This window comes from Canis lupus, chromosome 28, assembly GCF_048164855.1.
Source record: "Canis lupus baileyi chromosome 28, mCanLup2.hap1, whole genome shotgun sequence".
Classification (NCBI taxonomy): Eukaryota; Metazoa; Chordata; class Mammalia; order Carnivora; family Canidae; genus Canis; species Canis lupus.
Window position 1 is genome coordinate 33,001,938 of NC_132865.1, and position 23,793 is coordinate 33,025,730.

Here is a 23,793-nt window from a genome sequence, read left to right on the forward strand (position 1 = left end):
TTTAAAGTGTCTCAGAAATTTATTTTTACTGTCTTATCTCTGAAACACATAAAGATTTCCCTGAATGTCGTTAAGAGAGAGAGAGAGAGAGAGAGAGAGAGCGCGCTGTAATTCATCCGAGGATAAAAGTACAGATTCTGTTTCTTTGCAAAAAGATAAATAACATTCTATTTAGCACTATCTGAAAAATGCCCATGTAGTATATGTTGAAAGGCCCTTTGGGCTATCATAGCACATTACACAACATCCACACAGATTTATATTTACATCACATTTTTAAGGAGTTCCTTCTAGACGCAGCAAGTCTTTTAGGATCCAGCCCTTGAAAGTCAACGTCACTTAGAAGTATTTCCCGCAGCTTCCTATGACACACAGCCTAATGGAGCTGTGCTCACAAAAGGTGGTTTACAATGTTTACAGAGGAGGAGAGCAACAATTTACTCTTAAGGCAGCCCTACTTCTTGGAAATTCTGTAAGACCAAGGCAATTTAGGAAGTATTTCAGGAGATTAAGAGGAGGAGAGGAAGAGACAGTCATGGGAATGCATCAATTCCTTCCTCCCCCAACGAGCAGCCAAGCCTGAGTGTCAGGTGCAGGTTATTTTCCAAGCCTGGAGGCAGGAAGCATTGTCAGGGGCAGAATGGACGGCAGAAGAGGGAGAGCGGGGTTGGGGGGCATGGAGAGCGAGATGGGGGGGCATGGAGAGCAAGATCACCGGAACGAATGGTGCCTCCTCTGCCTGGGCCACGCAACCTTCTGAAGTCTGAAGCAGCTGCGGCTGGTGTCAGCGGGAGGCCAAACAGGAAGGAAGTGCTCTCAGGAGAGGGACCCTTCTCACATTCAACCCATCACACGTGCTACCTTAAAACCAAACTGCTGCAGACTGCCCAGAGTCATAGAGACCCTGCATCACAGTGAGCAACTAGCAAACTTTGTTATTACAGATGAGGCTCTATCATGATAAATGGCAGCCTTTCACAGTATTCTTTATTTTTCTTAAAACTGTGACTTGAGAAACATATTACATTGGATGACTTATTACACCCTAGGATAGGCCAGGGAGGGGGACTCTGAGTTGGGGTGGGGGAGCGAAGCACAGTTCATATTCTGAAGTTTTCCTCTGCCAAAGAATATACGGAACCCCATCAGCCAGCTTATAGCTCCAAATCAAAGCAGTGATTTTAACCAAACAGTTAAATGGCAAGGTTTGGCTTCTCAGGAGCAGGGAAATAATTCCTGACAGCCTCAGAGAGCAGCAGGGCTCTCCACTGATAGCAGACGCATGGTGGCAGCCAGCCAGCCGTGTGACTGGTGAGTCAATACACAAGTTTCTGTGGTCTCCACAGTCTGACACGGTAAGGATATTAATTTTTAAGTTTGAGGACAAAATGACACCAAGGGGTTCTCCTGGTATAAAACCACCCTATGGCAAAGGTACACTGAGAAACAGAAAGTCACAATGCGCTTGTCTGGGTTTCTTTCAGCTCAGCCTTGGCCATTTAGATGTTCCCCCCCCCCACCCCCACCCCAGAACATACCATCTTTATTACAGAATTTAAGATTACTTATGGTTTGATCTGGAAAATAATCCAGGCCATCGTTAATGGAATCAGACCTCAGTCAAAGCGGGAAGAACCCCACCTTTTCCGCGATTTCATTTCAACTCCGAAAGCACCGTCTCTGTAAAACAAAGCCCCGAGTGACAAATTCTCTCTCTTTGTAACGGCTGAATACACACCTAGGCATATTTTGGGCAGAATGGGATATGCTAATATTCTCCATGTTAAAAAGGCTTAATGAAAACTACAAAAGGTGAAACAAAGGAAATCGTCCAAAATGAAGGCTGCACACATCTGCGAAGAAACAATAGCACATTACTTCTGCTAAGACCCTGCGCCGACACCAGGAGAATCGCTGCCCTGTCCTAATTAAAGTGTGTCTCACCGAACTCTCCTTGATTGCTCATTATTCATGAGTCCGGACTCCATGCAAACAAAGTCAACCGGCTGCTGAAACGCACCTCCAAAGACACATAAATTGATGCAACATCGGACTTTCCAAAACAGAGGAGAACCAATAAGCATCATTCCCCACTACATGCACTCTTGAATCCAGGTAAAAACAATATTCCTTCATGACCAGGGTAGCTGTTTAGCAGCCGAGCCTTCTCCAGGAGAATATATTATAGTCCGGGGACGCTGGAGTACGCCTGATATTAACAAAAGCGAGATGAAATTAAACAGATGACATGATGAACACGCTTCAATTCATGCATGGCCCTGTTTTTCCTGCGAGAGAAAGCCTCAAAGTAGTTACCATGAACTGAAACTTCTTCACTGTCCCCGGCAGCCGGCAGCCAGTGCCCCCGATGCGCTACAACAAAGGCAGACACCTTCTCCCGGGTGCCCTGCTCCTTCCTTCCCGTTACCAGCTAAGCACCTCCACCGTTGCAAGAACACCGAAGAGTATCTCTGTATCTATGTCTCCAATGCAGCATAAAGAGTGCTGTGGAAACCTATCAAACTGGCGAGCAGCAGTGCTAGCAACCAATGAGGAGAGGCTCATGCAGAATCCAGCACATGCTCTCTGAGGCGCAGGCTGTCACCAGCGCTTAGCAGGCTGCTAATCTAATTATAGCTAGTTTGCTAGCACAGAGCTCTTGGAGCGAAGCACAGGAGCAAATTAAATTTTAATAAATTAAACCCCACAGACAAAAATCACCTTGATTTCCTGTCATTTTGGAGATTAATGCATCACCTTATGAACTATAACTGATTTTTAAAAGTGCATTCTTGTTTTTTCTCCAGTGTAGAGAAACAAGGAGTGGTTCAATCAATGTACAGTACTACCAGCTTACTTAAACTTAACAGATGCCAGCACTGAGAAATAATAAAATCGATACTAGCCAGATATTAAAATCTGAGTGCTGTAAGATTATGAGCCTCACTTTATTTACCCTGGTTAGCAATTTGCCACTCATTTGTCCTAAAGTGCTAATTAATCAATCAATATCACTGGAAATACTGCGCACATTTCCATCCATAGTGGAAAAGGGCTAACGAAGGGGTCAAAAGTCATAATCTTGACTATGGTGATAATTCCAAGCTACAAGAGATGGAAAAAGGGTATCAGAGGTTATTATAAAAGCAAAAATTAAATAAATTTGCCCAACTCACAATGTAATGGTAAAATTAGTTCTAGAAGCCAATTCCTGTGAGAGGTGTTTTGATGCACAGGCAAAGGCACGCATCTAACCGTCAGACTGGCTGGGTTTAAGTTCTGGATCAGCTATTTCCTACCTTTGTGACTCAGCAAGTGACTGGATTTCTCTGTGTCTCCGAGGCAATAATGGGAGACACCTTGCAGGATTATTGTCAATGATCTATTAGCACTTAGCACGGGGCCTGGCACACAGTGAGTTCCAATCAAGCAATTATTAATAGCAGCAATCTTCTTGCTACATCGTATTGTCTACCTTCTTTTCCAGCATCATACTACTTTTAAAAATTATCTAAATACTTCTCCACCATTGGGTTTTGTCAGAAAAATCATTTAGAATTAACAGTGACAAGCTAATGGCAGACTTGAATAATCAGAGAATCGTTATTGGTATTCACTCTAGTAATAAAAATAATTATACCCCCTTTTTGTCTACGTAATTCTTACAGTTTCAATTGACTCTACATAAACCAATTTTAAAAGGTATTTTCAGGAAATTATAGGCATATAATAGTATTTCATTAATGATTTGCAATATCGATTATGATATACATTTTAAAAATGTTTTCTATTGAATAAATTGGGGAAAGTTGATACTGAGAAGTTTGATAAACTGTAAAATGACAGATTTAAGAGAAGTCAGCTAGTTAAAGACAATTTTTCATACCTATAGACTGTTTATATATTTGTTCTCCCTTAGAGTCATTTCTCTCTTCTTGGTATGTTTTACAAAATTAACAATCCCGGGGTGATATTAATCAGATCTGTTAATATCTTAAGCTTTCCTTCAGTAATTCCCAGAAATTGGTATGTTTTGCCAGTCAAGTTCTAATCCAATGATGCTATGCAAACCTCTCATTTCTGTAGTTTTGTTTTGCTCTGATTTTCATTTGAAAACCTTCATAGAAAGCGGACGTTCTCAAAAGGCATTATGATTTGCTCCGAGGAACCAAATATCCCCAGAGATTAATCAGTAGCCATGGAAAAGGAATCATGCCTAAGGATCATTTTTCATCCTCTAGTCTTTGTGTCCCACAACCTGTTTGGGAAATAAGCTACAGAAAGGGAAGGCATGGCCCATAAACTTCAACAGAGAGCACAGAAACTCAGGATGCATAAGCTCAAGAGTGGAGAAGTATGGAGAAATGTACACAGAGACAAAAACTCTGGGAAAATATGATGGAGACAAGCCCGCTAAAAAGAATGATTGCTGGGTGCGCTACCCGGAAGCATCGACCATTGAATTATCAAAGTGCAATCAGTATCATCAGGAGCTAAATCTCCAGGAGGAATTGGCTTCAGTGATTTGGCCTAAGGCACAGCTCCCCAGAGGCTGCCAGGATACAGACTAGTAACACTTCCAGGCATTTATCTAGGAAACATCGAACAGCTCTGCCTTCCCCTTCATTTAACAGGCTGCTAGCTCAAAAAAGGCACTTTAAAAGCCGTTTGATTAATTTCTCTCATGCCTGTTTTGTATAAGAATTAAACAGACCCTTTCAAAGAAACAGAAGCCACAGTCCTTTCTTTGGTCTTATCTTTCAACATGTTTGGAACTAATATTTGTTTGAAACTGAGTAACAGTTAATTGGTAATCTGCCACTCTGCCAGGTGAGCCTACAGATTCTTTTGACCTCAGGAAGGAGCACTTTTTGTCTTTGACCTTTTGTCAACTCATCCTTGATTCTGAAAAAACATTCATTCCCTCAATGAACACTTTGTGGCACCTACTGTGTGCAAAGACATTGCTGGACGTTGAGAATAGTGCAGGGAGAGAGCCAGAGTGTTCTGATTCCTAATGGAGCTTCCAAGCTAATGAGGTAGATCAACATTAAGTGATTCATTAACAAATAAGTAATTACGATGGGGTAGAATGTAGAATGCTGTGAAGTGGGGGTGGACTGCCTGGTCCGTGGCTGAAGGTTTCTGGCTGGAGCGTGGGTGAGGGCCAAGAGTGTGTGAAGGTCCTGGAGAGGCTGTTGGGGCCCGAGGACAAAGCAAGGACACGCAGACACAGCTGCAAACAGCATACACCAAAGGGGAAGGGATTTTGGTCCAACCCCTCTGAAAATCTGAATGCTGATTCCTCTTCAGTTCTTTCCAAAATTAACAGGTTCCCACAATCTTCCAAGTCAAAACCTTCACATACCCTTCCTTGTACAAAGAACAAAAATGTATGCATTTCACATTTGCTACACTGGCAAGGAAGACAGTCACTCACCAGAGACACTGTTTACCTCTGGGAATGGATTTCCTCAAGTTCTGCTTTGATTCTCTAAGCTTCGAGAACAAGGAGAGAAGGAGAAAGCCTATGTGTCAAGAATTTCCATGTAGAGTTTTGTCAAAGTTTTCTTTCCTTGGTACAGAAACCAGGGTTCACATACTAAAAATTATTCCCTTTAAGCCTATGGCTTCTAGATAACTTTAGACTGATCAGAAGTGTCTCAGTTTTGGTTGGTTGTCAAACTCCCAACTTGCTGAAAAGGGATCCAGGAGGGCTGTTTCTGCTCTGAAGAACAGGATCAGTGTGTAGGGTGGGCTGCTCAAAAGCTGGACCTCCAGGACCTATGATTCTTCTATTTGGGGAGCCCCAGCCCAGCTCTATTCCCCACCACACTGCCAGGGGAAAGAGCAAGGACCAGCAGTCGAGCCACAGTCCAGGACGTGCCACGGATCCCAACTCTTGTAGAGTATGGGTTAGCAAGTGTCAGAACAGCCAGCCTGAGATGGTGTGGCCCTGACCAGTAGTATTTCCATTATGGGATTTCAAGCCACCAACTGACATGAAGTGAAGTCACTGTACGGAATTGGGCAGAGATGCTAACAATCAGCTCCCCTCAGATCATGCAAGGAGTGGCTTTAGCATACCACCTACTCCCAACTCCAAGGAAAAGAAAAGCATGCCCAGGTTGTGAGAGTCTCTTCTGGCTACAAGGGGTAGGCCAACTGGTGGAACAGCATAGGAGTAGGTAGGAGGTATAGTGCTCCTTCTTTCTCTGTTCATAACACCTAAACATGGCTCTTCATCCATTCCTTCCCTCCTTTCTCTTCCCCCCTCCTTCTTTCTCCTTCTTTCTTTTCTCCTCTCCTCTCCTCTCCTTTCTTTTCCCTTTCCCCTTCCCCTTTCCTTCCTTCCTTCCTTCCTTCCTTCCTTCCTTCCTGCCTGCCTGCCTGCCTGCCTGCCTTAGAATGCAGCATACACGGTGCTCAATGCAGGTGTAAGGGTGACAGGATGGGAAAGACGAAATGGGGTTGCTGGAAGTTACCCCAGCTGCTTCCAAGGCCACTTTTAGCTCTCAGGCCCCTCTTCATTCAGACACTTACCATGCTGCCCTGTTTACCATGAAGTGACCTCCCCCCCACCCTCCCCGCATTAATAGGACCTCAAAAGTTCCTTTACACATCAGTGCAGGACACCGTTCTTGGGAGTCAGTTCTTGGGGCTGCCTGGGAAGCTGTCTGCTGAAAAAGATAATTATGTGTGGATGATCATCTTGCCAGGCCTCATAGAGCAGACTGCATGAGTCTTCTCAGGAGGCAGGGGCTCGGTTTACAATTCAGTTGTGTCTTGTAGTGTCTTCTCAAAGCCTTGCCTATGCCATCGCTTTTTTTTTTCTTTTAATGATTCATATTTTATAGTATCGAGGAGGAGAGACGGAAGGATAGAAACAATGAGACAGCTGAGGAGTTATGAATTTGAGGGGTGGCTGGCTCGGGAGAGACTGTCACGGAGGCTTGCTCTGAATGGCCAGCAGCTGCTAGCACAGTGAAGATCCAGCGCAGCCTGAACACCTTGGTTGAGGGACTTCACAGGACCCACAGGTATGTTTCTGGACAGCACAAGTCAGGGGTCCTTGACCACAGTGTTTGGACAGGTCATTTCCCAGGGGTCCCCTTTCCCCATTTCCTCAGGCCACTTTCCTGCTGTAGCCCCCTATGATAAACCTATGAAACCCTAGAGGCTCTCAGCCTGTCTTACAGTTTGCCACCCTATTCAATCCATGGACCACTGAAGTTAGGACTTTGGATTTTAAAATGGCTTAATCATATGTCAATATTGCACTGGGATTAGCCCCATTATGCCATTTAACCAGGAATGTACCTGGCTTCTTAGGCCTAGAAGGCAAGAAATCACTTGATAAAAGAAGCAAACAAAGAATTTCTTAGGTATGGGACTGTCAAAAAAGTCTATAGAGACAAAATTCGTATCTATGTCCCATACCCTCTGTATCCTTCTCTAACACCTAGCACCCTGACCAAAAAGTACCAAGTGCCTACAAACTTAGCAGACTGCATCAGTCCGCTCAGCCCCCACACTTCTCAAGTCTTAAAACTAACCAGCCAGTCCCTCATCCTCCTATAGGAAAACACAAAGCTGGACTCCTGTTCCCACTTAGTTAACTTTGCAGAAGAAGTACACAAGACTCCTGCCCTGGAGATGAGCTCTCCAACTTGTTAAAAGAATGGTAACCTCAACATTCAGCATAAGGTGGATCAAATTAAGGACCCACAGAGGGACTTCTGTGCAGGTCGACAGGGTTAAGGAGAGAGCTAGGATAGTGCAAAAGGGACTCCCCTGCCCCCCAAACCCAAGAAACTAAATGATTAGGGTAACATAAGGAAGTTTTGAAATTTTGATGCAAAAAGCACAGTTACATGAACATAGCTTAAGAAAAACTTCATTAAGAGTGTTTTATATCTCAGGATTCTAACTCACAAACAATATTCTTAGGAAAGCAGCATTTTGATTCACCTGTTTTCTAGAGCAGCCCAGTTTTACCCAAATGACTGTTTCTTAATTATAAAGTCAAATAGTCAATTAGAGGGAATTTTAAAAGTCTCTCATTGCACACAACTTTAAGCACTGCATAATAAAAGAACTTCTATATTCTCCAGAAATCAAAACTCCTTTTTTTTCATTTATTTTTTTTTCCTTTCTTTCATTTATACTTACATACATCTACAAGTCAAACATGGGTTTATTCAGCTGATGAGATAAAATGTACAAGGACATTTCTATACATGGCTAAGTACATATTGGTATCAGAACCCACATGTCCAAATGGCATTGGACAACAGAGAGCCCTGCATGAATGGGCATTCAGGAATTAAAAATTAACATCACTAAGAAACTCTTGGGGCACATGGGTGGCTCAGTGGTTGAGCATCTGCCTTTGGCTCAGGTCTTGATCCCAGGGTCCTGGGATCGAGTACCATATCGGGCTCCAAACAGGGAGCCTGCTTCTCCCTCTGCCTATGTCTCTGCCTCTCTCTTTCATGAATAAATAAATAAAATCTTTAAAAAAAGGAACTTTCTTTAACAACAACAAAGTGGTGGATTAAACCTTAACAGGAATGATTTTAAGTAACCAATAACACTAATCCTTGGCATTCTGACTTGCAGCTTTTAAGACATGGAAGTTAAGAACAAAGAAGAGAGGGTTATTTCAGAATCTAAAACACTATGGCAACATTGCTTCAATAGTTCAAGAAATGTATACTAAGCCCCTATTATGTGATCATGGATTGAGAATATATCCTCTCCTTCGATAGAATTTACAGGTGAGAGAAGCAGTAGGCACCTGGGAGTTTTGCTTCCTGGGGGGTGGGGAGGGTGGGGTGTGGAATTCAGGAAGGAGAACCACAAACTAAGACTTGCTCAGGGACTCCAGACTCATTTTGTTTCTATTTTGTTCCTTTTCTCATGAAAACTATGTTTGTTCTTATATTCAAAAAATTAGTTACCCCATGGGTGTAATAATTAAATATTACTAATCTTATTTATCGTATATTATATATAATGATAAATAATATAAATAAAGCACACATAACATACACGTTATATAAATGATCTTTTTATAATATACTAAGCTATGAATTAATTTGTAATAATTATCCTGAGCTTATTACCTTCCCTTCTGTTTTCAAAGCATACCATGTTTTATGGACCTTGACAGGCATCTTCTAAGATGTGAAAGTGTTTACCTTATCAATAATCTCCGTTCTACTGGAAAGGCTCCAGATTGGATTCTTTCTCTACTGACCATGGATAATTCCTATAACTTTAAATTCCAATAAATGGATTAACATCCTAAATTGTAGCTTTGTCTTCTAAGTGGAATGCATAAACATTTCAGATTTCAGTTAAATGACATTTCCTATAATTATAAATAGTTCTGTATAGCATCAGCACCGGTGCTTGAGCGTATCTCTACAATTATTGTCCAAAATCAAGGCGTATCCTCTTGCATGAGTAATGCATGCTGCTATTTTAAGCAAAAGCTTCATGGAAGAACTTCAACTATGCATGGTATGAATGCTCATAATTATGTTTTAATGTACTAACTTTGAAAGATTACTTTCATCCAAACAAATATGAAACTACAAAATATAATTTGTTATGAAATTCATCTGGAGTCTTTCTGAAACTTTCGAAATCAGTAGAAGCCAAAGGATAGGAGTCCTGAGAAGGGTCATTTCAAAATTTTGGACATTATAACCTCCTGAATGATGCTCTTTGGGAGAAATTATGTTGCTAGAACATCATCATGTACTTCTCACCTCCTATCCCATTATGTTTTATCCCAATCTAGCTACCTTCCAGCTGGTAACCTTGGGTAAATTACTTTTTTCCATGCTTGAATTTTCTCATCAGTAACATGAGGATGATGAAATTATGTGGATTAAATGAGTTAATATATACAGAAAGCATTTAGAGAGTACCTAGCATTTTGTAAACATTATCTAAGTTCTCCACACTTGGGTGATTGCAAAATTAAACATCCAGGCTAGATGGCATTAATAGTATTAGAAAAACAGACCCTCTCCTAGAAAAAGAAGTGTATAACATTAATATATAATCATCATGCCCTGAGCACAACCCACATGGGAAATGTTACACTGTTAAGAGGTTGTTAATAACATCTAGAAATTCTGGGACTTAAATAAACATGGCTTTTTTTGGGGGGGAAGTGCAATTTGGGAAAGCATATTGAAAACTTTACAAATGTATACACCTTTACCCATAGCCATCCACTATGGGAAAATCATTCTAAGGATTATGAGCAAAAATAAATTAGAAATAATTGAGGATATATACAAAAAATACCAAAAATTATGGTATTTGTCATATCACAGTATCCCTTATAGAGCAAAAAAGAAAAAAAAAAAAAGAAAGAGAAAATCATATTCAACAACAGCCAATGGGTTACATAAATTATGGTGTATAAATAAGATGAATGGAACATTATACAGTTATTCAAAAGTGATATTTTAGAAGGCTATTTATTAAATGAGACTATCAGCTAAATATTAAGTGAGAGTCCTAAATCAACATATATTATGATTCCATTTTTGTTAAAATTACCTCTCTGTGTACGTACATATATATGTCTGAATACATACAGAGAAAAAGTCTAGGAGCAAATACCACAATGTGAATCGTTTTTATCTCTGCATGGTTGGCTTGTCTGAATTTTTAAACTTTTCTATTGTGCTATTACTAACATGGAACATAAATTATTTATTTAAACTTTGTGTTTTTCCCCAATCCCACCCAAGGAAAAGAAAAACCTGAGGTGGCAAGTTTTTAATGACTATAGCCGCTCCAATGTCTCAGGCTTGGAGATTCTTGCTGCCCCATGTCCTGGTCAAAAGATCTAGCCTACAGCCAATCTTCATGGTGCAACTTAGCTTTGCTCACCAGCAGGTAAGTAACTGGCTAGTAAGTAGTAGCCCCAGCAAAAAAGGATTTTGATGAGCTAACTGCTCCCAGCCATAAGTCAAACCATTAGAGTGGGAATCAAAAGTTCAGACTGGACTGTCAGTCACTTTGCTGATTAGACATCAGAGCAAGCCTCTGCTGGCCCCGGTGTAAGCCCTCATTGCCAAGTGCAGCTTAACTATTCCTTGCCTTAGTTATTTGGATAATTCTCTCCTTTTACCTAAAAGCATTCTTACACACTTGGAAGACATGGCCAAGTTCAAATGCCTGGAAAGAAGCCAGTAAGTTTAAGTGATGAAGGAAATGGAAAATAATTTCTCTGGATATAAAGTTAGGAACATTAGCATGCTTCAAGATTGATTGCGGACCGTGGCAGGTTTCTGAAGCCTCATGGATTGTTACTACAGTAGGAAGTGAGTTTAAAATACAGTAAAGCAAAACAATCACCTTTCAGTATCTGCCTCTACAGACTTTTTTTACATTCACAATTGAAAAAAATCTTGTGAACCCTGGCACAATATCATTAATAGATAATGGTTGGAAGGTTTTGTCAGAAAGGTGTTTCCATTTATATGTGTATATTTTAAAGGTAATTTTATTATATCTAGGGACCAATTTTTAAGTGCCACAATAGAAATTAGTGTGCAAGTGGGAATTACTTAAAAGAAATTTGCTTTGAAGTAACCTGAGCTCTACTCCATCTATACTGTTAGGTATGTAATTACCTGTAAAGCCAAGACTTTTTTTTCCTATTGAAAATAATCACTCTCCCCACCCCATCCCACCCAGTTTCTTTTTTGAATGTTAAGTTTTTCATACCAGGTGACTCATTTCTGAATCTGGATTCCCTATATTTCTCCTGTTCCTATTTCCACATGTAAACATTCTTTTTCATGGTTTCTTTTAGAGCAAAGAAACAATTTTGCATTATGTAAACCTGTTATAGGCAATGACAATAATTATGGGACCTTCATTTAACTAGTGTTCTTTTGGAGCATTTACTGCTCAGTGATTTTATTTTTACTTATTTTTTAAATTTATTTATTCCTGAGAGAGACAGAGAGAGGGGCAGAGACATACACAGAGAGAGAAGCAGGCTCGCTGTGGAGACCCCAATGCAGAACCCTGGGAACATGCCCTGAGCTGAAGGCAGATGCTCGACCACTGAGCCACCCAGGTGTCCCCTGCTCAGTGATTTAAGGGGAGAAATAATGTGTCCTTCAAGAATGAGGAAGAGGTTATTCGAAGAAAAAAAATTCTCTGAAAATAGGAACATTTAACTAGAGAAGCAAGAAAATATGTGTTATTTTATTTAAGGTTCTATCTTGGGTTATCACTTCATGCTTTATGGACACAATAAGGAACAAAGTTAGTCCACCAAACATTACTGAGACAGTTTGTAAATCTCTAGTGATATCTGAAAATCATTTCTGTGGATGTGGGTTCTCTCTGCAGGGAATGTTCTCTAAGTATGGTGCCAGTGTATCAGAGGGAACAAGCACAGGAAAAGATAAGCTTCACTGCATATTATTTTTATCATCTGTATGTTATTAACTTTGAAACCAGAAGCAGTTTGAAGGACATTAATTCACCTTTAGGAAACTTTCTTGGGCTTTTCTTTTGCTTTATTTTCAAAGTCAGATTACAAGCTAATTTACATTTCAAGTATTCGATTAGATTCCTCTTGAATTGACTGCTCATGATCTTTGCCAAATCAGTGCTCCCATTCAGGGAAAAGCTATTTTAGTTCTACTGCAGGCAGGTCTACTAATGAAGAGGAGAGTTTAGATTCTTCTTACATGGAATAGCACATGATAAATGTTTTTTTTATCATAACATAAGTCTGAGTCAAGCCTACACAAGTGGCCTGTGTACTAAATTATAGAGAAGGCTTTTAAATTAACATCACAGAAATGTTCTGTAATAGTAATAAATGGCATAAAGTGCCTAACAGGCTGGAGGAAAAGCACTAGAGGAACCCAGAGGGCGGCAACAGAAACTGCCCACTTGATACTCTTTGATGGTATTTGGCACATTTTATAGACTAAAGAAGCATTTGCAGTTTTAATCATCTTCTTTCAAAAGCATAATCTTTACATTTGTTTTTAATGTTGTTTAAGAACAAATACAATTTGAATATGTGATGTGAGTCAAGGCCAGGCTTTAAAAAGATAGTACCCCATGTTCCATTATCTTGAAAGTGAATTGGGGGTGCAGGAGGTGGTTCTTAGTTAATTTCATTTTGCCTACAATGACCACAGCTTATCCACACAAAAGAGCAGATCCTGGGTTTTGGATGAAGTAATTAGAAATTCCTAAAGGTCCTGATTCTCCATCAGTAGTGATGGGTGGTCCACTAGTTGAAAATCAATATTCCTACTCTTCTTGATGCTCCAGGTGAGTCAGGGCCCTGCAAAGGTGGGCCAGAGCACTTGCCTCAAACCCAAGCTAGGATAGGACAAGGGAGGAAGGGCAGAGAAAGAAGATCTTTTTTTATTTGTAATTACATACTTTTCTTAAAATTTCATCATTTTCAGCAAATGGAACTTAAACAGAAATTCTCCTATTATGTTTTTCTTTTGGAAAAACGTAATCTCTGTTCTCCCAAAAGATGCCCAAAATGTTAATGCTGGGTGTTAATGCTGTGTGTTAATGCTTTTGGATAGGAAAAAAATACTCCACTGATAACCAAGAAAGAGCAGTACTAAAGTACTGTCATTTCAAACACTGGTTGGACTCAGTTGTGTGAAATTAATTGGAATTTCAATTAACCTATCTTCCTTTTTGATATACTAGTTTTGGGCTGTTCTATAGTCTATGTTCACTCAGGCCTTCATACATATTGCTTTTCAGCATTATTCTCGGACCTAAATTGCAATGAAATGGAATATATTACACCAAATTTTTCATATCTGAATAAACCGAAGTAATCCAACTGCAAAACAAATTCCACCTGCAAAATTCCATGTCAGAGTCAAGTATTAGTGAGGTTTTACATTTTGTGGAAATGTGTCCCACTGTGAGGAATCTGCATGCTGGGTCATCTGTGCTTCCACTGATAAGAAAGCATCTTCCTCCTAGAAAAGGACCATAATCTATTCCATAAAGACAATGAAATTCCAACATTGTGGCATAAATAAGAATCAACTGCTAGATCAATGAACCAGAAGAGTCTAGAAATAGATCCACAAATACACAACTGACTTTTGACAAAGGAACTCCGACAGTTCAATGGAGAATGAAGAGTATTTTCAATAAATGATGATAGAACAGCTGAATATTCATTGACCCCCCACCTCACACCAAAATGATCAACTTGAAACAGATAACAGACCTACAAATTAAAGTCTAAACTGTGAAGTTTCTAGAAAAAACAGACGAGAATATTTTTGCAAACTTAAAGCAGGTAAAAATTCCCTAGAGTCAAGAAAACACTGTTAAAAAGTTGACAAATTGTTCTTTAAAAAAATTAAAAACCTCTGCCTATCAAATGACACTGTCAGAAAAATGAAAAGGCAAATACTACATGGGAGAAAATATACCTAATACATATGTCTGAAAAGAACTTTTAGACAGAAAAAATAAAGAACGACAAATCAATAACAGAAAGACTAACAAACCAACTTCTTAAAAAGGGAAAAGAACTTGAATAGCACTTCGCAAAAGAAGATATATAAAAGACGTATAAGCATGTCAGGAGGGACTCATCATTAGTTGTGAAGGAGATCCAAATTTAAACCCAATAATACACTAGTTCACAGCCACTCAAATCACTAAACATAAAAAGATGATACCTAATGTTGGCAGAGATGTGGAATAACTGGAACTTCCACATACTGCTAATGGGAAGGTCTGAAGTCAGTCAAACGTTTGGCCTATGACCCAGCAACTCCACTCAGACGTATTATCCAAGGCACAGGAAAGCCCACGTCCACAAAAAAAACTTGTTCAGTGATGTCCGTGGTAATTTTATTCAAAATGCCAAACTGGAAACAAGCCAAATATCCATTAGCAGAAGATTGGAGAAAAAACAACTGCACTAGATACACACAATGGGATACTACTCAGCAATAAAAGAAACCAGCTCCTGAAACAACACTATGGACGAATCTCAAAGACATGCTATCAAATGAAAGGCATCAGCACAAAGGGTATTTACTGTGATTCCATTTATATATACTTAAAAACAGATAAAATAATTTATGATGATAGCAGAATAATGATTTTGTCTGTGGAAATTGTAAAATGGCAAGAGAGAATTTGTTTGGGTGATGGAAATGGTCTACATTTTTATTAGGGTGGTTCTAAGAGAGTATTTGTTTGCTAGACCTTCCTTATCAAACTGTACACTTAAGATTTGTAATTCTTACCTCAAAAGAAATCCCATAGTTTTTAAAAGAAATTACCAACACAGTTGGCATTACAAAGTTTTCAAGGTTTTGTTGCTGATTTGACATCTTCCTAAAACTATTTTTATTTTAAATTCTTCTGTACTTGCCAACCCCCGTATTTATGTGTAGTATGCCATATTTATATATAAAGAAGAAACAATGACTTGGTCCCACATAATTCATGTCAGTTATAGTTTACTCATTTGAATGTCATGTTGCACCTTTATGTTTAGATTACTCTATCAGGACCTGAGAATTTTTTTTCTATTTATAGGCCCCAGGAAAGCTTATTTGCAACAGTTAACCAGTTAGCACCCATTTAAAACACCTTTCTTGTAAGTTATTTTCACCTTTTCTGCTTTTACCTGACCATTTTTTCTCTTTTGTCTCGTTTGTAATAAAGCAGTTTTCTGGAAGAAATGAAAACACATCTTACAGGAAAATACTATATCCATTTACCTTTCTTTTGACTTGTATGTCACAGAAATGAACTCACAGTTAAGCATCTCGAGGTCATAGGAGGCTTTTAGACAGTGCTGGGCTTGAGGATCTATGCTATTCCTTACTAGTTACATGGACTTAGGTAAAATGATTGAACTTCCTTAAGACTCAGTTTCTTCTTAAATAAAAACAGTTGTATGGATAACTATTGCACAACTTTGAGAGGGGACAGGAGAGAAGGAAAGGTGGGAGCTGGCTCCCTGAAACTAATAAGGGGGTGGACGGTCTGTAGAAAATTTTAAAAAATAGCCCAGCCCCATGCAGACAATTCCAAAATGTATCAGTGATAAACTGCCTGTCCCCAGGGACAATGCAAAAGAAATGAAAGCAGCGTAGTCTGCCCACCTGCAAGGGTGAAGGGAGGAGCAGGAGAACACAGGATGGGTTGAGTCTTCTATTCACTTCTGGTCTAGGAACAGCTAACCTTCACTGAATATTTTCTCTGTGCCTGGCCCCATGAGGAAACACATTAGTCACTTCCTCCTTGCCACAGTTCTATGAAGCAGGTACTAACTACTGTCACCGTTCTGTAGTCGGGTCTGTCACCTGGAGGCTGCCAGCAGGTACTTGTCGAATCAGGGGCATGCTGGCCATGACCCTGACACGCACTCTTGCCACCGTGAAGCCACACTACAGCTTCTGAGCTTCAGAGCCTTCTCGGGGTGACTGGGAGGGGAGGGGGAGGGAGATGGAGCAGAAAAGGTGGGGGTCTCTCAATGGAAGAGAGTCATCTTGGAGAATTTGGATCCTCAGACCTGATTCACAACAGCACAAGAAATAACCATTTAGAAGGCAAGAGCATCTGGTTATATTCCTTAGGAAAATAAACTAGTCTCACTTCCCAGGATCCAAGAAATGGGGATGAGCAAGCAGTCTTGCCAAAATTACTGCAGGTAGCTGACTCAACGTACCGTGTGTGTGTGTGTGTGTGTGTGTGTGTGTGTGTGCATATCCAGCTCGCCAGCAGCACCTGACCTGTGCCAGCATCATGTGCCCTAGCAGCCCTGGCCTGATTTCCCCAGGGCTGCTGACCTCCCCGAGGAGGGCAGGCACCCACTGCAGGGCCCAGCAGAGGAGAGCAGAGCCCTTCAGGCAGCCCTTAACCGGCTGAGTGTGCTTCATGGCAGTGAACTCGCCCCTCGGCTCTAGTGTGCATGTGGCTGTCAATCAAGCACTAATTAGATTTTGCCACATTGAACGCAACCCCTCTGTTGCCCTCATTTGCCAGGCCTGGATGCGTAAGAAAGGCAGAGCATTCCCACTGAAAACACAAGACTTCTTTGCTTTGAGCTTTGTGTCCTGCCTTGGCCCTCAAAGCACAAGACAGCCACGGAGAGAACGTTCTCTCGGGGTCCAGGCTGTATGACAATACCCTGCCATTATGCCAGTGATGGGGATGGAAAGGGCACGGGGAGAGAGGGGATCTGTCCTTATCATATTGGAACACATGCTAACAACCCAAAGCCTATGGAAAATAGAAGAGCAGTTCAAAGAAATTACGCTTTAGTATGAAAATGTAATTAACCTACCAGAAAAGCACTGAAATCTTCACAGACGCACGCGCACACAGAAGCCTATGCAAACTAAGCACTCGTTTGATTTTAGTAAAACCAATTCGGCCTTCACCTGAGGCTATACATATGTCAAACTGGGTGGCTTATAAGGGAGACCTCTGGAGACGTGTGAATTATGCCTTCACAAAGATTTTAATTTTAAATGTTATCGAGCCCTGTGAAAATGCAACCTAATACTTAGGTTATATAGAAATGCCAATGTTCCCTTTCAGTGTGACCTGAAATGCTTTATATTTTACATTTCCACACATTATGCTTAAGTTAAATACATTCTGATGACCCGTGGAAATAGAAGTGCTATCAGAAAACCAAATAATGCTGAATTTTTATTTATTTTAAACCACTGGAACTCTTTTCTCGAGGGACTCTTCCTGACACCTTTAAAAAGCCAGAGATATCAATGATTCCAAAATTATGTTATGACTGAAAATTTTTAGTCTTAAAAAAAGTTATGTATTTTAGACCACAGTTGGCAAACGTTTTGGTCAAGCGCCAGATAGTGAGTATTTTAGGCTCTGCAAGCCATGCAGTCTCTGTCATGACTTCTCAACTCTGTCACTGGAGCATGGAACAGTCACAGTCAACACATGAACGGATGGTCGTGGCTGTGTTCCAACAACACTGTATTTACAAAACCTGACAGTGGGCTGGTTTGGTCCATGGGACATCATTTGTCAACCTCTGACCTAGACTAGACTAAAAACAACGTGGGAATCTGTGTTGTGTATATATATATATATATATATATATATATATATATATATATATATATGAAACGGATACTTCAGAGCAAAAAAGAAAAAAGATCTCTAAATAAGCAATTCTTTGTATCCAAGTGGATAATGTTAGATGTGGCAAATGTTTCTAGAGTTTCTGGAAGTTGCTAATCTCTATCAAGAAGCAGAAGACTTGAGGGTGTTTATCCTTTCTTGCACACAAGAAACACATTAGCAGGTGTTAATGCTGAGCACAGCTGGAAACTGAGCCACGTCCCATGCGTGACTCAAGATGGCTAGAGAAAGTGTTCTTACAAGGGAAGGAATGGATTCATTTGGCCAGGAATGGATCTCCACAGGCCCAAAGCACTTAAAAAAAAAAAAAAAAAAAAGGTCACCACTGCTACTTAAGAGCACAATTGATTCGCTCAACTTGAAAAGGGCACTTGAAAATGCTGTGCACACATAACAGTAAGGGAGTGGGGGAAAAGCATGATATATTTTTCTCAAATGATGCAAAAGAATTTTTGCTTTCACAGGTTGAAGGAAAATTAATTGAAATGTAATCTTTAGATCAGGAATGGTAACTATTTAAATGTCAAAAGGGAATACAACCTGAAATGAAAAAAAAAAAAAAGATGCCATACAGGGGTAGGAGAAGGCTGAGCCTGTGCAAATGAAGTCAGAGGTGTACAGTCAGGTCTGAGCAAATGCTCAAGGCAGGTAGAAAGGACAGGTGTGCTGGACTTTTAACACATATATCAGGATGCGTACATCCAAAACACTGTTTGGCCTCACTGCTCACTGTCCTGGGTGACAGCATGCTATCCTCATTCCAGAAGGTCAACCAGATGAAACTCAAACTCTCAAGGTTTGCTGCTCGAGCTCCTTCTGGAACACGAGAGGGTATGAATAACGATCTCAGTTCCCAAAGATTTTATATCACCACCTGTGTGTCTCATTTTTAAAAAGGTACTACTGTGACAATGTAGCAATTCGATACTAGATTAAATAGCCCATCTGATAATATGATGGAAAATGGAGAAAGGAAAAAGAGAAGAGAAAGTACTATATAGTAATTGTTAATTTGTAAGATTTAGGAATAAATAGGTAACTTGCCTGAAAAAGAAATTTATGAACTAAAGAGATTACTTATATAAAAACGGATGTGTCCATAGGAAGGGGTCTTTTGCTTGTGAGGGGCACAGCTCTCCCCACTCCCACCAACTCCAATGAGGCTTGAGCTATATACACCAGTGCTGGGGCTCTCAGTAAATGCAGATTACACAGTGGTCCAGAGCCTACTCTCACCTCCTCTCAACTGCCCTCTTTGGAGACTCCATCTTCCCTATCCCCTAAAGTCCCAGAAGGTACCCTCCTATTTTTGCCTATCAGTTTAGCTATCTAACTGGAGAAATATAGCAAAGCAGAAGTGCCTGGGTGGCTCAGTTGGTTAAGCATCCAACTCAGTTTTGGCCCAGGTCCTGATCTCAGGGTCATGCAATCAAGTCCCATATCAGGCTCTGCACTGAAGGAAAGATCCTCTTTCCTTCTCCCTCTGCCCCTCCCCACTTGTGCTTGCTCCTTCCCTCTCTCTCAAATAAATAAATAAATAAATAAATAAATAAATAAATAATTTTTAAAAAAATTTAAAAAGTAAACTATACAGCAAACTATGGGACTTCTTGCAAACCCCATCTTGAAAGCCACACTGACTGCTTATCGATTCTTTGGGAATGAAGTTGAGGTCTAGGATGAGATACATGAATGCTTCACTTACTCTTGTTCAGCTGGAGTTGGAAGGAGGCCCTAGGCTTACACATCTATTTGCCCTTAGGAAGAAAAGATCTGCCCCTAGACCTGCTAGAACCTTCCCAGCAGGAGGTGGCAACAGGGATTTCATACCCAGCTTCACTTCCCTACCTACCAGAGTCCAACATATAGTACCATATGTTGAAACCAAACTGAAAATGTTAAGAGTGAGTTGAAGTGCTGGAGAAGAATAGAGAAACATTTTACCATTGAGATAAAACAACTGAAAATATTTCATCAGAGCACCAACATTCGGCCTCCAATTTTTTGCTTGCCTTTCTATGGTGACTGTCTTAGGGTCCTCATGGCCTTAGGTCCCATATATGTGCTAACTACTTCCCCATGTATATGTTCAATCCATCTTCTCTCTGGAACTCCAGACGGGTACACCCAGTGGCAATTCAGCGCCTTCCTTTGTATATCGTCAGGAGCTTAATCTTTTTTTTTTTTTTTCAAAGAGTTTATTTATTTATTCATGAGAGACACACAGAGAGAGGCAGAGACAGAGGGAGAAGCAGGCTCCTCACAGGGAGCCCGATGAAGGACTCGATACCCAGACCCGGGATCATGCCCTGAGCTAAAGGCAGACGCCCAACCACTGAGCTACCCAGGCGTTCCAGGAGCTTAATCTTAAGGGGCCTCCCGAACCCCCTCCTGATCCTATGCCCACCCTGAACTTCTCAATCATTGGCAGCATCTTCCTTCCAGGTGTCTTGGCCAGAAACTCTGGAGTCATCCTTCATGCTCCTTTCTCTATCATACTATGCATCCAAGATGTTATTAAATCCCATACACTCAATTTCAGGATATTTCCAGAACCTGACCTTTCCTTACTACTCACCACCCTCAACCTCCATACAGCTGGACCTTGGCCCAAGATGCCAAACCTGTGCTCTGAATTACTGTGTCTTACTGGTCTCAACCAGTCTCACACAGCAGCCTGGGAGACCCTGTTAAAATGAAGGTCACCCTTCTGTCCCTACCCCTCTAATGACTTTCCATTGCCTTCAGGGCAATAGCCCAAATCCTAACAGCCCAACAGCCCACTCTACTCTCTGACCTCACTTCTGATAGCTTGGGACTCCCCCTTCATCCCATAAATGGCTGCCCTCCTGGTTGCTTCCTCTGCCCAGTGCCCTTTCCCATAGAAAGCTGTACTGGCTGGCTCATACTCTCCCAGGTACAGGCTTGACCAGTTCTCTGTTGCTGTGTAACAAATTACTATGAACTCTGTGGCTTAAAACAGCCCCAGTTAACATCTCACAGTATCTGTCAAGGCCCAAGTGTAGCTTACCTCCATCCTTGGTTCCAAGTCTCATAAGGCTGCCACCACGGTGTCCTCTGGACAACTTTCCTTGAGAAGCTTGGGGTTCTTCTTTGAGTTCCTGTGGCTGTTGGCAAAATTCAGTCCCTGGGGCTGCAGGACTGAGGTCCCAGGTTTCCTGCTGGCTGCAGGCTGGGGCCACTCTCATCCACCAGGGGCTACGTGCCCTTCTCACAGCCAGCAGGAGACTCTCTAACCCCAGTCTACAGAGATGTGGTCTTAGATAACATCATCTAATAGCTCCAGCAGGATACCACTTTCACCATGCTCTGTGAGCCTCACTACCCAATACAAGGGTCATCCTCCAGCCCTGCCTAGCATACCCTCTAAAATGCTACTGCCTCATCCTATAACACACATCTATCCCCTAGCCTTCAGTTTCCTGAATACTACTTTTAACCACTCAAATATCAAATATGTATTATTTATCTTCTGTATTTCTGCTCCATCTCATGGAAATAGAAGGCTCTCAAGGGCAGAACTCACTGTTTTTGTTTCCTACCATAACCCCAGCTATAGAAGAACAGGCTCAGAGCAGGTTACCAATAAATATTTATGGCATGAATAAATGATTTACTCTGTAGGGTTGCTTTAAAACCATCAGCATGTCAACGTCTCTGGTTCCACCGCTACCCTGCAAATTACCATGTCCTCTTCTTACTGTGGTTGCATTGCGTCTTTTAGTCACAGAAGATGAAGCTAAATGCTCTTCTTCTCATGGTATGAAGCTCTGTAGTTTTAGCTTATTTATAGTTTTATCAGCCAACTATGTGGCAAGAACTCCACAGTGAATATTTCCAAAACCAGCATTTCTATACTTATGTGAAAACAGATCTGTTCACTGTCTGGTTCCCAGGCTCAGAGATGGCTTTTATGTTTGTTTGTTTGTTTGAATCTTAAAAAAATTCTTCAGTCAAAAAAATGAATGGAGGTAATAGGAAGTAAAAACTCCCTTTGAATACTGACTGAGAAAACCAGGAGCATGTGATTTAAACAAGGAAGTATGGTATTCAGAAGCAATGAACAACCTATCACTACAGTAGTAAATGTGACAATCCATTATCCATCTCATTTAAAGGGAGTATTGCTTTTTGCAAGGGGTAGGTAAATGGGCAAAGCCAAATGCTATAAACGTGAAATACAACTCCATGTAAAATACACATTGGGTATCCATTTTACCCCACGTGCCTCTAGTTAGCAAAGCTGTTTGGATGATAAGAAAAATGTATAGGCACTTAAAGCAAAACTTATAAACTTGCAACAGCAAGTTAATAACAAATTGATTACTTACCTGACATGCAGCCTAAAACCACTTATCCATAGTCTCCATTAAAATGAACCAAACTCCACTCAGGTGATCACAGATCATACAAAGCAGCCCGATTTTCTCTTTAATCATGTTCAAGGTTCCCCCACTCTTGCTTATTTTACTAGCGCCACTACTATTAATGTAACTCAAGGAACGCAATTCATTTCTAAATCTCCCTTGCCACTGATCAATAAACATTCACTTCTGACTTCCTGGCTCATTCCTGCTTCTGGCTTCTCCACTTTAACTATAATACAGTTTCCAGGTTAATCTGCCAAGAACAGTGATTCTGGCAAGTAATTCATCTGGTCACAAAGTGAGGGCAGCTCCCTATGGTCTAGCACACCAAGTTCATAGCCTTCCCCGTAGCCTCACCTGTCAAGTTCTTCTCCTGGATTAAGCCTTTACTTAACCCTGGGTCAGTTTGGTTTCCATGTTAATCGCCAAGACTCTGCACACTTGACTCCAGTCCTCATCTGGTCACCACTGGCCCTGGAGCAACTGGCTCAAAGAATATACAGATCAATGAATGAAAACCACAAACAGTAAACCATAAGCCCTACCTACTGACTGTAGTAACATCTCTTTATATGAAGAACAGACTACTGCTCTTTCCTATAGAAATGCAGTAGGGTTGAGGAGGAGAAAGCCTATCAAACATAGTCTTCAGCCTCTCAAAGTAAAAAGTGTGGAGGTACATTTGGCATTTCCCAAGTATCTTAACTGAACCTTCTGTGAAGGGAGAATTCTAACACAGTCCCCAGGAATTCCCAACCCCATACACACCCTGCATAAATCCCAGGACAGTAAATATAATGGATTTTATTGTTATGTTTAGGTAAGGTTATACAGTGCCTTAATTTTAAGATAGGAAGATTACCTGGATGGACTTCGCCTGATCTCATGAATCCTTTAAAAGCAGAGAGTTTTCTTTGGCTGGTCGCAGAAGAGAAACTAAAGAGATTAGAAGTAAGGGGGATCTGATACAAGATTCTGCTGGAGCTGGTGAGAGGGCACTTGAGAAGGCCTAGGGCAAGGAAATGCCAGTGGCTTATAAAAAACTTCTAGGAACTGATGGCAGCCCTTGGCTGATAGCCAAGACATATGGACCTCAATCCTGCCAAAAACCATGAATAAGCTTAGAAACCAATTTTCTGGGGCACCTGAGTGTCTCAGTGGTTGAGCCTTTGGCTCAGGTCGTGATCCAGGGTCCTGGGATCAAGTC

At 40.9% G+C, this 23,793-nt stretch overlaps 1 protein-coding gene across 11 annotated transcripts in view; it reads right to left on the reverse strand.

Annotated features, from left to right (window-relative positions):
• FAM110B (family with sequence similarity 110 member B) overlaps positions 1 to 23,793 on the reverse strand; it is a 223,991-nt gene that overhangs the window by 67,000 nt on the left and 133,198 nt on the right. For 3 of the 11 annotated variants that reach the window (XM_072804567.1, XM_072804568.1, XM_072804569.1), the window contains 2 exons: positions 22,944 to 23,069; positions 21,230 to 21,326 (listed from right to left, as the gene is read on the reverse strand). The exons of 6 other annotated variants lie outside the window; for them this stretch is intronic. The gene's annotated coding sequence lies outside the window, so the exon portion shown is untranslated. Of the gene's footprint in view, positions 1 to 2,316; positions 2,528 to 21,229; positions 21,327 to 22,943; positions 23,070 to 23,793 lie in introns of those variants that run through there. 2 more of the 11 variants (XM_072804571.1, XM_072804564.1) reach the window with 2 other exon arrangements.